Genomic DNA, 12,313 nt, shown 5'->3' on the forward strand with positions numbered 1-12,313 from the left:
TGCTTACTAGTAAAGTTAGTAAGTGTAACTTTCTCTTTACCTGCTTACTAGTAAAGTTAGTAAGTAGTACCTGCTTACTTTTTCTTTACCTGCTTACTAGTAAAGTTAGTAAGTGTAACTTTCTCTTTACCTGCTTACTAGTAAAGTTAGTAAGTGTAACTTTCTCTTTACCTGCTTACTAGTAAAGTTAGTAGTAACTTTCTCTTTACCTGCTTACTAGTAAAGTTAGTAAGTTTCTCTTTACCTGCTTACTAGTAAAGTTAGTAAGTGTAACTTTCTCTTTACCTGCTTACTAGTAAAGTTAGTAAGTGTAACTTTCTCTTTACCTGCTTACTAGTAAAGTTAGTAAGTGTAACTTTCTCTTTACCTGCTTACTAGTAAAGTTAGTAAGTGTAACTTTCTCTTTACCTGCTTACTAGTAAAGTTAGTAAGTGTAACTTTCTCTTTACCTGCTTACTAGTAAAGTTAGTAAGTGTAACTTTCTCTTTACCTGCTTACTAGTAAAGTTAGTAAGTGTAACTTTCTCTTTACCTGCTTACTAGTAAAGTTAGTAAGTGTAACTTTCTCTTTACCTGCTTACTAGTAAAGTTAGTAAGTGTAACTTTCTCTTTACCTGCTTACTAGTAAAGTTAGTAAGTGTAACTTTCTCTTTACCTGCTTACTAGTAAAGTTAGTAAGTGTAACTTTCTCTTTACCTGCTTACTAGTAAAGTTAGTAAGTGTAACTTTCTCTTTACCTGCTTACTAGTAAAGTTAGTAAGTAACTTTTCTCTTTACCTAGTAAGTTAGTAAGTGTAACTTTTTCTTTACCTGCTTACTAGTAAAGTTAGTAAGTGTAACTTTCTCTTTACCTGCTTACTAGTAAAGTTAGTAAGTGTAACTTTCTCTTTACCTGCTTACTAGTAAAGTTAGTAAGTGTAACTTTCTCTTTACCTGCTTACTAGTAAAGTTAGTAAGTGTAACTTTCTCTTTACCTGCTTACTAGTAAAGTTAGTAAGTGTAACTTTCTCTTTACCTGCTTACTAGTAAAGTTAGTAAGTGTAACTTTCTCTTTACCTGCTTACTAGTAAAGTTAGTAAGTGTAACTTTCTCTTTACCTGCTTACTAGTAAAGTTAGTAAGGTGTAACTTTCTCTTTACCTGCTTACTAGTAAAGTTAGTAGTGTAACTTTAACTTTCTTACTAGTAAAGTTACCTCTCTTTACCTGCTTACTAGTAAAGTTAGTAAGTGTAACTTTCTCTTTACCTGCTTACTAGTAAAGTTAGTAAGTGTAACTTTCTCTTTACCTGCTTACTAGTAAAGTTAGTAAGTGTAACTTTCTCTTTACCTGCTTACTAGTAAAGTTAGTAAGTGTAACTTTCTCTTTACCTGCTTACTAGTAAAGTTAGTAAGTGTAACTTTTCTTTACCTGCTTACTAGTAAAGTTAGTAAGTGTAACTTTTCTTTACCTGCTTACTAGTAAAGTTAGTAAGTGTAACTTTTCTTTACCTGCTTACTAGTGTTAGTTAACTTTTTCTTTACTAGTAAAGTTAGTAAGTGTAACTTTTCTTTACCTGCTTACTAGTAAAGTTAGTAAGTGTAACTTTCTCTTTACCTGCTTACTAGTAAAGTTAGTAAGTGTAACTTTCTCTTTACCTGCTTACTAGTAAAGTTAGTAAGTGTAACTTTCTCTTTACCTGCTTACTAGTAAAGTTAGTAAGTGTAACTTTCTCTTTACCTGCTTACTAGTAAAGTTAGTAAGTGTAACTTTTCTTTACCTGCTTACTAGTAAAGTTAGTAAGTGTAACTTTCTCTTTACCTGCTTACTAGTAAAGTTAGTAAGTGTAACTTTCTCTTTACCTGCTTACTAGTAAAGTTAGTAAGTGTAACTTTTTCTTTACCTGCTTACTAGTAAAGTTAGTAAGTGTAACTTTTTCTTTACCTGCTTACTAGTAAAGTTAGTAAGTGTAACTTTCTCTTTACCTGCTTACTAGTAAAGTTAGTAAGTGTAACTTTCTCTTTACCTGCTTACTAGTAAAGTTAGTAAGTGTAACTTTTTCTTTACCTGCTTACTAGTAAAGTTAGTAAGTGTAACTTTTTCTTTACCAGGTGATCTCACCAACCTTACCAGTTTTTCTTTCATTGTATCTTAGCAACACGAACCACATTTATGCCTACCATATGACGTCAGCAGCACGGTTTATCGATAGATTCTGACAAACATTTAAATGAAAATAACAAATAACTCTAACAACGGGTTAGAGGGTACAGAATACTAACCCTGGCGGGCAGGATAGGAGGGTAGCAGGTTACTTACAGGTGTGGATGTCTTTTGAGATAGACATTTTACACGTGGAGCCCTGAAAGCTAACATTATTAACTTTGGTAAGATATATGTTATTTCGTTTTAGTTATTTTCGCTAATTGTATTGGTCAGGATTTTTCAACATAAGTAATTTTATTATTTCCTAATTTTATTGTTATACTTTTTTATAGAGATATTTTTTCATGGTTAGCTTAGTATGTGTATTTCGACTAACCCAGATTTTTTAACATGACCGAACTTCGTGAGATGTATTTAGCGTTTTGGCCGGAGATATAACAGTGAGAGTGCCTAACTGATGTAAGTAACTGACACCAGTTTGTATTTGAGTTTCACTGTAAATAGCTAGCTTGATCTGAAGTGGATATTACTTTTAATGAAACAAGTTCAGCACCCGGTATGTGCCTAGCTCATCAAGAAAGTCATCGGGTGTTCTAAAAAGTGGTATTTCATCAAGAAGAAAAGAAAGTGTTCTAGAAAGTGGTATTTTATCAATAAGAAAAGCACATAAGGTTTATTATTGTACGTTACAATGGTTCACTCTTGTGACACGTAAGGTTTAGTATTGTAAGTTACAATGGTTCACTCTTGTGACACGTAAGGTTTAATATTGTGGTCCAGTCTTGTGGTTTTTATAGATGTCGATAGTTTTGATGTTAAAAATATGTTATTAGGTCATCTGGTTCGGCTTCTTTCAGTTAGTATTTTAATCTGTAGGTTTGATTTGGTTCATCTATAAAATACTTCAGTGAGACAGTAACTCTATTCCTTACAATTTTATATTATTCTGATACAAACAGGAAAAACAACAACACAATATAGTAACTCGCTTAGTGGAAATTATGTGAACAAGCGTTAACAGGAATAGATTCGGTTGGAATTGACCGATGACCCAAAGACTGTAACAACTTGTTTGTTTTGCCAGGAGTTACGACAGATTCTCTGTTTCAGAATAGTGAAAATTTCTACTGACTCTTGACGATAATGTTCCCAAGGTCGTGAGGTATTTCTGAATATGCTGCTAAAATACGTAATAACAGAAAATATTTAAGGAATATGATATCATGTATGATTTAAAACGTGTTTTAAAATTTGCGGAACAAAACCGGTTACAAAATTAAAACAAAACAATGACTTTCTCTTGCATAATAATGTGACCACGTCACTGTTTTTGTAACTTTGGTGTCCGTTACAAGCGGAATAACTCTAACTTAAGTTACTGACACAGCTTGTTATTAGGTTACAACGAACAATGCCTGTTTTTGTAATGGTGACGCTTATTACCAGCTGTCAACTAGTGTTTCTCTTTAACTTCCTGGCGACGAGACTTGAAGGGCGATAAAAATAAGAGTTCGAATCCAGCTGCCTTGGTTAAAGCTGTAAATGTGTGTGGAAGCCAAACAGTAATCAGAATGGGCGTTTGGTCACAGGAAGAACTGCGAAAGGCCTGGGGGCAGCTATGTGGAAGCTTTTGACCATGTTTTATTTTGTTGAATCAGCATGTTTGAATCCATAAATTATATATACTGTCTATTGTTTTGACCATGTTTTATTTTGCTGAATACAGCATGTTTGAATTCATAAATTATATATACTGTCTATTGTTTTGGTCTGTAAACATAAACACTCACATTTACTAACATGTTATCTTCCTTCCGGTGGAGAAAGTTTTGGATAATTGAATTAACTCAGGTCAGTAATATCATGAAGGTTTATTGTAGTTAAGCACAAAGCTATACAGTGTATTATCTGCGCTGTGTTCACCACGAGTATCGGAACCCGGATTTTCGCATGTTAGACCTATCAATATGTATTTCTCTTTTTCATCTGAGTTTGATAAACATACAGTTTATCCGAGTTAAGGTAATTAAACAGGGCCAGTTTCCTCCCTGTATAAAAAAAAAAAGGTGGGTGGACAGTGCTCGAGTCCTGTAAAAAATCTCAAATGTAAAAACATAAAAAGGTGGAAATGTATTTGTAGTAAAGAACCCGTATAAAAACCCTAAATACAGGGTTTATAAGTGTGTATGATATTTCTTTAAAATCTCCGAACCACGAACATATACAGAAAGATAAAAAGGAGGAAGTATGATTTTATTCATATGACCAAATAGCGTATTTTACAACCGGGTATAAAAAATAGCACAAAGTTTACGCTTAAGTACTGGTGATGGTTGTGTGGATTTAGTTTTTGAGGGACTTGACCTACTTGTCCCTTCTCTCCACGAATACAGTGTGAAAATGATACAATTTTAATAATCCACTCCTTTTTTTTACTGATTTATATATACATATGTGCGTATACTTTAATAACAAGGATATAATTATCTGTACAGCACCGTGTTTGATGTAACCAAGCTATTAATTCACCCAGGCTATGTGTTACGTTGATGAAACGGTAATTATTTGAATCTAAAGATCTGATGATATTACCATCAACATTCCGGTGGCTTTATGTTTTATGTTTTCTCACACAAGGAACAACCTTACTTATGTTTAAACTTTTTGTACCTCTAGTGAATTTTATCGTTTCAGGTTATATTGATTAGACAATCTTCCATATTTATTGAAAGCTATATTTTTAATGTTGTGAAGGGATGGCTATGTGAAGATGGCCCTTTTATGTAGCTTTGTGCGGAAAATTTGAAACGAATAATTTGAAGTAAATGGTTTGGTTTGTTTTTAATTTCGCTCAAAGCTACACGAGGGCTGCCTGCGCTAGCCATCCCTAATTTAACAATGTAAGACTAGAGGGAAGGCAGCTAGTCATCACCACTCACCGCTAACTCTTGGGCTACTCTTTTACCAACGAATAGTGGGATTGACCATAATATTGTAACGCCGCAACGACTGAAAGGGTGAGCATGTTTAATATGACGGGGATTCGAACCCGTGATTCTCACATTGCGAGTCGAGTGCCGTAACCACCTGGCCACGCTAGAGCCCATACGATGTGCTTGTGCTTGTAGTGTCACACTTTCTTACATTGTATTAACAAGTTTATAAACTTGGGGATCAGACATAACCACCTCTTCTTTATAACTGGCAAGAGGAAGGGCAACTAGTCAGGATTACCCTCCCCAAAATGACTACTTTTAACTGAATCATTAACGAGATTATCAGATTTTATATAAATAATATTTTTTCTTGAGATCTTACGGATACTTCCACACATAAAGATGTGTATTGTGTATTTAACATGTATATTTTATCATCTACTTATTATCTCGCATTTAACAGCTTTACTCAAATCCTCTAAGTTATTTATGATGTTGAAATCAGTGTCTGTTTAGGGTGTGTTTATTAGGACTAAATGCAGTGTCTGTTTAGGGTATATTTATTAGGACTAAATACAGTATCTTGTTAGGGTGTGTTTATTACGTCTAAATATAGTGTCTCTTTAAGGTGGATGTTCAGGGTGTGTTTCTAAAGTCTAAATACTTAAATACAGGTAAGGTGGATGTTCAGGGTGTGTTTCTAATGTCTAAATACATTGTGTTTATTAGGACTAAATACAGTGTCTTTTTAGGGTGTGTTTAAGGACTATGCATTTTGTGTTTATTAGGACTAAATACAGTGTCTCTTTATGGTGTGTTTATTAGGACTAAATGCAGTGTATTTTTAGGGTGTGTTTATTAGGACTAAATGCAGTGTCTCTTTATGGTGTGTTTATTAGGGCTAAATACAGTGTTTCTTTAAGGTGCGTTTATTAGGACTAAATACAGTGCCTGTTTAGGGTGTTTTTATTATGACTAAATATAGTCTCTTTAAGGTTGGTATTTATTGCGTGTTTTTAAAGTCTAAATACGTTACTTCTTCAGGGTGTGTGTATTACGCCTGAGTGTAGTCTTTCTCTAGGGTGTGTTTATTATGTTTAAATACAATTTCTCTGTAGGATGTGTTTATTGACTCTAAATGTAGTTCCTCCGTAAGGTGTGCGAACTATATATAAGTAAAATACCTCTTTAGGATGTGTTTATTACGTTTATTACGCTAAAATTCGGAGTTCGATCTACGCAGTGGACACAGTTCAGATAATCCAATGTGTAATTTTGCGCTGACGCAAATCGACAATAATTCCAATGAATAGTGTTGCAACTATATGCTCGACGGAGTTGATTGGTTGTTTCGACTTCGTTGAACCGACCGATTGGTTATGTCAATAGAGCTATTTTAAGAGAGTTATCTAATGTCTAGTCTGTGAATAATATTGCCGGTGTATTAAGTAACGTAGGGTCATCACTCTACAGATAAACTGATCGATTAGCTGTTCTGGAAACATTTTTTTTTTAGAAACATACACTACCGCCACCTGTCTTCCTCCATTAGGTTCCACATTTATCATCCTTTTTAGTTTTGATGTGAGGCCAAGGAAAAGGAAAATTAAGGTTTGGTAGCACATGTGACGAGTACTTGAATAATTATTAGTGGAGCAACGAGGCTTTCTCTCCCCCTTAGGGTTTATTAAGATTTTCGTGTTCCATATCATAAAGTCTGTCCCCCTTAAAGTGTCATAATGAGCGTATTACATACCATATCGTAATACCAATACATGTTTTGTAGGCTGAAAATCAAAGCTAACTTTTATTTAAAATCTATCTATATTTAGTTAAAATTCAATATTATACTCAACGGAAAGATCCCCTCCCGGACACATCTATGTAGATAGCTGTAGTTGAGGAGGTTGGGTGATGGACAATTCCATCCATCACCCATGCTCATACACATACAAAATAAAGTTGTTGTTTTTTTCCAAAAGGCCCTCTCCATAAACCCTTTACAATGGGCTATCGTGATTCCTTCTAAACAATTGACTTGTATTATAACAAGCATTTCTATAAGGTCTTTTTTTTTCGAATAGTATTTTTCTAAAGATATATATATATTTAACATTTCGTTAGTTGTTGAACGTTTGAGTTTCAGAACAAATTCGAAAAACAACTAAGGTATTTTTCTGTGTCTGCATACATGTGTATATTTGCTGGGAAACCATTCAAGTAATGCTAAAATTAACTGTAAGACTTGCATGTTGATTTACTATTTTCTTGATGCACGTACATTCTAAGGAGACTGTCGTCTAATGAGCTGTGTTTCTTGCAACTAGTCTTACATACATGTACCTGACTGTAAACGCCACCTGCAACAATTGATACACTGCATCCACGTGCTGTTATTGGTGCTACGAGGGTAAGTATCTCATGACTGGAGAAACAAAAGATAATATATAAGTAATATATTTCAGATGCACCGACGTACAGTTAACTACAAGTGACCAACGTTCCTGTGTTGTATTGTTTAGCAACATGGACTTACGGGTAAATAAGGGAAAGTGTAATGTAACACAACTAGTTTGTATTTTAATTACCACCTGTCTCTTCCAAGATTAATTAAGTTGGTAATTAATTTTGGCGAAAACTGATGTAACTAAAGCTGATAAACCGAAGGGCAGGTAAGACAGTTATGTGTGAATCCATGGTATGTAAGAGCTCTAAGCGTGTGTGTGTGTGTATAGCCTTCTATCTCAGATATATATTTTAACTAGTAAACTATAGTTTGTAAAAACATTATATTTGGTAAAAAGATATTTTATATAATAAAACATGCGAACATTGATAACTTGTACTGAAACGTGGACCTAGAGAACTGAAGTTTCCTTTGAGCTCACTGTGTTGTTAATATAGTCCAGGAATTCTTCAATACTGTAAGTTCGTAAAATAATAATCATGTTGTGTGGCAAGCAACACTGATTCATCTTTGTGGTTATGATTATGTGGTTGAGTTAGTGGTGATCTCCTGGTACTTACAACTAACAAAGACTGGTCTAAGTGTTTGTGATAATATGGTTGAGTTAGGGGTGATCTCGTGGAACTAACACGTGTTTGGAGTGATTTTAGATGAAGTATTCTTGACCATTCTTCTGGTAGAGTTATTTGCAGACCCTTAGGTAACTTCGTGAGGTACAATACGTTTCCCAAAGGCATCCCATGGTTTTTGGATGAGACTAAAAATCCTTTGATCGTGCAAGTTACACCACCTGGTGTTGTCCATTAGTTAAAGTGAGGACTAACTACACTAGTGATAACACAAAGGCTTGTAGGGTTCGGTGTTTAACAGTGCTTATTCCTCCCTCTACCGTACTTCCTTTGTGTATTAAAATAGGATTGATCTGTTTCCAGGTTTTTTCCCAGTACACCTTTTTTTTCTGGCTGCAGAACAAAGTGTGTAGCAATAACTGTTATGAATTGTAATGTGTACTGTTATTACTATGTATAAGAATCTGAACAACTTACCATTGATTTGGAAGAGATTCTTTTAACTTGCTAAAGCCACTAACTAAGAGATGAATTCTAATTCTATTCAAAGAATTAGAAAAGAGACAAGATTGGTTGTGACCATTGTGTATGACCAATCACTGTACTTCGGATGTTCGATTTAAACATCAATAAGTGGTGATTTTCACGGTTTTGTAATAGTCTAGTTATAAATCCCGATTTTTCTTTTGATTATTTAGTGTTTTACTTTGTTCATGTTTTAATTGTATTCTATTGTAAACTTTGTTCATGTTTTGAATTGTGTTCTATTGTATTCTTCGTTCTATGTTTATGTGTTTTTATTGTGTTTTAGTATTCCGTTCATCTCAGTAGTCGAATTAAAATAATCAAGCGTGCGAAAATTCCTGGTTCCACCCATTGCTGTACTGTAGTCATTCATGTATAACAGGAAATAATGGTACTGACGTCATTTTATATAACAGTGCACAAACATTCACGTGAAAAAAACAAACAAACAGAAAACGAAAAACAAAACAGAAAAATGAAACGGTTAAAGTATTTTCTAGCCATCAGTAAGAAAACGTAGCAGTAATCTTTATCAGAACAAAAACAAAGACTGTTTTTCGGAGTGTTTTTTTTAATGATAATTAGTTTATCAAATTTGTGGTTGTGTTTTATTCAGACTGTTGTCTGAGCAACTCACGAGTACATGAAACTACCGAAATAATATAAATATGTTGATAAGAAGGCTCAGCCGAACTTTCCAAATACACTTACGGTGAATGGTAAATACAGTTTGTAAACGAGGCTATGTTCGCTTAAAGAGTAAGACATAGATATTTTAAATTATTTCCGTTGTTGCTGTGTCTCTTCAACTTTAAGTTCATAAATAAAAACCTATGATCTTGTGATTTTGTGCTGATATCTGCAGTCGAATTCCTTTCTCGAAAGATTTTTTAAATTGCAAAATAGCTTCCGATTAGAGTAATTAAAGTGAAACAAAAAAAAAAAAAAATCACCATCAGCATAATTAAATAAACATACCTTTCTAACGTCTCTACTAAAAAAAAGATTAGACTTAATTGTTTCATAAGTTGGGTTAACGATATATTCGGCAGTAAACTCAGTAGTATTTCAAGAGGTTCGATCAGTGCAGGAGATTTAGGTTAGTCCTAAATCGTGAGGCCCGGCATAGTTAGGTGGTTAAGACATTCGACTCGTAATCTCAGAGTCGCAGGTTTGAATCCCCTTCACACCAAACATGCTCGCTTTCTCAGCCGCCGGGACGTTATAATGTGGCGGTCAATCACACTTTACGTTGGTAAAAGAATAGCCTAAGAGTTGGCGGTGGGTGTTGCTGACTAGCTGCCTTCCCTCTTACACTGCTAAATTAGAGACGCTAGCGCAGATAGCCCTTGAGTAGCTTTGCGCGAAATTCAAAACAAACCTAAATCGTGAACCACAACAGTTAGTGGTTCATAATAGGGATCGCAATGAATTACACAAAACCCTAACAGAACATCTGGACAAAATGTACCTTAAACAATAAAGATTCGGTTCAAACAATACTATAATATATTTACTACTGACCGTTAAGTCTGTAGATAAACAAAAGAGTACACATGTTAGACTTCTAAGGAAAATAAAATTTCCTCAAAATGACTCGTTTGTAATTATTATTATTTTCTGCCAGCCTACAACAAAAAGTTCTGATATATTATTTCCAAAACTCTTGTAGAATACAAGGAAGGTCTTAGTGGTACTGAAAGTCGATTTGTTTCTTCTATGTTTTACACAGGCTGAAAAAAAACATCATAATTCTAGTGTAAACGATGTTATCATTACCCCTGGAAGTTAATTTTAACAAATATCTGGTGTTCGGTCAAAAACCTAAGTTCAGGGTGAAATAGGAATTACCTGCCAATAATAGATGAACATTAGATGACTGTAACATGTAGATACTCAATGTTTTGTACACTATACAATCGGTGTCTTTAAGAAGCCAAGCCCTATATTATATGTGAAGCGAAGGAGTTAAAAAAATCCATACACATAATATTAAATTTTATTACACATATTTGTAGAATAATTACCTTAAAAACAAGAAGGTTTATTTAAACCTACGCCTTATTTTAGAAGGCTGATTTTTACGCTCTTAGTGAGGGTTGTGTCTTAGTTTAGGTATATATTTTCCCATTGCTGTGCATTACATATAGAAAATTTAGTTATACAGAAACTATAAATGTTCATTATATTCTCAAATAAATTCTCATGACCATCTCCAACCGTCTCTTAATAATTTAAATCTCAAACTAATGCGATCAAGTAGTTAAAAGCTATAGTAAATCATCATAAACCCGTATCAGCTAGTTACTAGCTATGTTTATTACCATTACAATGTATAAAGTTAGCTACCATATCAAGAAATCCTTTATCCGAAGTTGAGAGTAGAAAGGAGAGCGACTACAGACATAATTTATTGAAACTACAAATTCTTAGTTTAAAATCACCATATGTAATTCTAGGTATGGAGCCGAAATAAGGGTTGGTAGTTTGAGCAAATAATGTCTACAGTTTCTCCAGCCTTGTTTACTTACTTTTTACGATTCCTATTTGCAGGTTTTTGAATTCCCAATGTTATTTAAAATCGAACGAAAGTAATACTAAAATAAACAAATGATACACCATACTTGGGTCCGGCATGGCCTGGTGGTTAGGGTGTTTGACACATAATGTGAGGGTCGCGGGTTCGAATCCACGTCACACTAAATATGCTCGCCCTTTTAGCTGTTGGGGCCTAATAATGTTACCGTCAGTCCCACTATTCGTTGGTAAAAGAGTAGCTCAAGAGTTGGCGGTCGGTAGTGATAAGTAGCTTCCTTTCCCTTATCCTTAGACTGCTAAATTAGGGACGGCTAGTACAAATAAATATAACCTTCGTGTAGGTTTGTGCGAAATTCAAAAACAAACAAACACCCTCTTAGCAGTATTCCTGACATAATTAATATGTAACCTTTATCTTTAAATGTTTCTTCTCATTAATTAGCTCCTCTGACTTACTCTTCCTTATATGTCGTTAGCCCTTACGTGCACAACAAAGACTGCACCGTTACCAGTCTCCTTCATTATATCTTTCTCTGTCAGTTATGTCTTCCATTACTTACTTCCTATTAATCCTATTTACTTTACATACTATTCTATCTACACGTCGTGTCAAAGAATCATCTTTAACTACAACATCTTTAACCTCATAATACATAACCTTCTATATTCCTTAGCTTCTCCTCCCTCCAGTAGTTCCTGGTATACATAAACCAATGGCTGAAATATATTGCTCAACAGGATAGGGTCTTTACAGTTAAACTTACTACTTTAACCCTAATACTACCCTTTCTAACTTTCTAAATGTCATTGTTAATCTTATGTGATGCCTCCTTTGCATGTAAAACCTTAAGCTCTTAAAGTCGTGGTGTCATTTCCAACAGTGTATACTTCTCTTTATCTATTTCCTCAACTTTGGATAGTCCGCAAAATCTACATATAACTTGAATATCTTTAACACTAGCTCCCTTAAAAGTGGATAGTAGTCCAGAGTTTCCAAATAAAACACATTCGTTGCACCTAACAAACTGGGAACGGTTAACCCCGAACTAATCTTAACCATTGTATTATTTGTAGAATTGAGATAAACATTCGATACTGTTGTTAAATAACATAGCCTGTTGTGAACATTGTTAAGT

General features: G+C 34.2%; 1 protein-coding gene across 11 annotated transcripts in view; it reads left to right on the forward strand.

The window, feature by feature from the left end:
- The window catches only part of LOC143252484 (histone deacetylase 4-like), a 111,789-nt gene that overhangs the window by 3,908 nt on the left and 95,568 nt on the right, over positions 1-12,313 (forward strand). The window lies entirely within an intron of this gene.

This window comes from Tachypleus tridentatus, chromosome 6 (genome assembly GCF_004210375.1).
Source record: "Tachypleus tridentatus isolate NWPU-2018 chromosome 6, ASM421037v1, whole genome shotgun sequence".
NCBI classification, from domain to species: Eukaryota; Metazoa; Arthropoda; class Merostomata; order Xiphosura; family Limulidae; genus Tachypleus; species Tachypleus tridentatus.